We start from the raw sequence: 3,250 nt of genomic DNA on the forward strand, positions 1-3,250 counted from the left end.
ATTGGCATCTTCGCCAAGAGACTTCAAGGCATCTTCGCCTTAGGATATACGACATCTTCTCCTAAAAGCACCTCAAAACTACGCTCAAGAGAATCTCCCCAAGCTCAACTCCATGACTTCCGTGAGCTACAATGACCTCGACACCAACCACAAGATTCCTTTCTATGGGACACAAGAACCCGAGGAGTATCTTGAGTGAGAGCACCTGATGGACGACTACCTCAAGCTACAACAAGTTCCTCCTGAAGATCAAGTGAGGTGTGCCACAACGAACTCCCACGACTACGCGTTGAAATGGTGGCTTCACACACCTTTGAAGAGCTACGACATGAGTTGGCCCAAGATGAAGAGAGCTATGCAGCGAGAGTTCGTGCCTCCCACCTACACGGAACAACTTCTACGCCAATTGGAGAACACCATCCAAGGATCCAAGTCCATCGACGCGTACTTCAGGGAGATGAAGAATGCCTTGCAACGAGCCAGCGTGGACGACCCCATTTCGATGAAGTTCCACTTCATGATGGGATTGCACAATGACATCTCGAAGACTATCTTCCTAAGAACTACAAGTCCCTCGACGACAACTACATTGGTGCTCTCAAGGCGGAGAAAGAACACAAGCAGGCCAAGGCTTCTCCTCCCCAAGCACACTTCTCGAATACCAAGGTCCAAGATGGCGAGCATGAGGCTAGTACCACGACGATGTCCAAGCCTGATGAGCTGCAAGACAATGCTCCCAAGGCAACCCTCTTTGTGGAATTCATGATGTCGAGTCTACTTCAACTCAAGCTTTGGAGGCGAACGACATCATGACGAGCAAGGATGATGCTTCCATCTTTGGAGGTGGGAGTAATGATGTGCCATCTTCGGCCTTCATCCACGACGACGATGATGAGATGATCGAGCATGGGATTTTCCCTTCGGTTATGGAGGAGAGCAATGATGTGCCATCTTCGGCCTTCATCCACGGCGACGTGACGAGATGGTTGAGCATGGAATTTCCCCTTTGATCATGGTGACATATGATGAATTGAGTGACTTGTGCCACCATAGAGAGTGAGAGCGCATTCACCACTAGCCCCATATATGATGTGATGAGGACATCAATACCATTGTTACACCCACAGCCCCTGCTACTATACATACTGGACCAATTACTAGAGCTTGTGCCTACCAATTAAATTACCAGGTACTTTTATTTCTTGGTAATGATTCTAATGTTCATGAGAATATGATGCTGCTTAAATTGGATACATTTGTTTTGCTTACAAATGAAGGGCCTATCTTGGAGAAGAATGAACATTGGAGCAAGAACAAGCATGGAGATGATGGCATGCACAAGGGAAACAACAACGGAGTTTCAAGTGATGATTTCAGGAATTTGAAGCCACTGTGATGAGTGCATGAAGTCTTGGATGAAATATACAAGATGCCACTTCACAAATTTCGTCCAGGGTATAATATAGGTGTTGTATCACCTTATTATTGGGCCAGGCCCATGTAATTTCGAAATACATAAGTATAAGCTGTTTTTAGAGTCCGTGTGTGTGGGGAAACAAGAGATAGGGTTGGTTTCGGACCCCTTCCCCAAGGGCCACGAAATTTCCCCCTATTCCTCCATATATACAGCCCTTAGGGCGTCATTTAGACTTCAGGTTTTGTTTAGATTGAAAGTTCGCCATAGCTGCAACTTTGCGTACTTCGTTTATGTTGAACATCCAGACCAAGGCATCACAGAACCCCACTTGATCAATAAAGATTTGCTCTTTTATTCCCCATATCCAGATTGCAATTTCAGTTTCTTGCTTGTTCTTCGTTTGCTTGCAGGAAATAGACCCTCGTGGTTAGGTTGATCATGCTCCGGCATGGTCAATAACCTCTCGGAGTTGGTTTAGTGATTGCTAATGCGCGACATCCTCGCACGTTCGTAGTCGGATCGTCAAAGTCTACTCCACCATAAATGATAGCCACCATCTGATCGAAAGATGGGACACCTTCACCTCTATTAAGTGGTATCAGATTTCCAGGTTGGTCGGTGAGATTTTAAAGTTTTTTGTAGTTTAGATAGAGTCTGTTCTTCATACCTATAGTCCATGGAAAAGACAAAAAAATTAGGGACAGTTCATCATATCTGAACCAATCTGAGCCTTTGCATAACCTTTTTAGGGTTTTCCATTGTCGAATTTGTGGTTGCATTGTCATGTCTAGTTGCTAGTCTTAGTGTTTAGTCCTTTGGAGTTTCAAGTTTTGTTCACAAGTTGTCACGCCACCACTGCATCATCGTCATCACCGCTGCCATACACACCACCATCATCACTTCTACCATATACCACCATCGCCATCACCGCTGCCATATACCACCATCGTCATCACATCTGCCGTATACCATATATCCACTGCCATCACGATAATCCGAGTCCACCTCCATCACAGATTCACCACCAGTCCGTGTTCCACCGCCCTACATATATCCGCCACCAGTCGGAGTTTCTAGCAGATTCATCTCCGCCACTAGTCCTAGTCAGAGTCCAGTATTTGTTCTTTTGTTTTTGATTTCCAGATCACGCCATACTCCGAGTCATGACCAAGTCGGACTCCCCTACTTTCGTGCTACCTGCAGTAGAAAAATAGTACCAGTTTAAAAAAAAAGCAAGTCTGGAAAATTCTGGCTATGTAGTTTGTGGACATTTGTAGAATTTTTTTAAAAAAAATTGTTGCGGAGGAAAAAAAGAGTAAAAATGTGCAAAAAAGTGAAAAAAGAGAAAAAAGAGAAAAAAATTCAGACTATGCTCCTCCCTTGTTTATGTGCAGCACCGTGATTTTGTTAGTATTCTAGGCTCGTGTCTCTAGCACTGTCTAGCCTAGGACTAGCATAGTACAGTCATTGAGCGTTCATTCAACTTTGCATCTCTGAAATGATTATTGCTGACATTTTGCTACCATATCATAAGCCTTCCCAGCTCCACATACATCTATGTCTTGCGTTTGACACCACCTAGGAATCGCTCTGTCCAAGCTTTGACAGTTTTGCATAGGATGGTTGTCGATCACCACCTACTGCTGGGTAAGAACTGGTAAGAATTTGATATTCACTTGAATGATTTGTGACACACCACTTCCTAGTAGTCTTTAGGATCATATCACTACAAAAAAATACACTTCTGTGATGATACGTGTTTGTCACAGTAGGTCGCGTTTTCTGTCATGCATGTACATCCATGACAAATTTATGACAGAATCAAGATAGTCA

This window comes from Triticum urartu, chromosome 4 (assembly GCF_003073215.2).
Source record: "Triticum urartu cultivar G1812 chromosome 4, Tu2.1, whole genome shotgun sequence".
Lineage (NCBI taxonomy): Eukaryota > Viridiplantae > Streptophyta > Magnoliopsida > Poales > Poaceae > Triticum > Triticum urartu.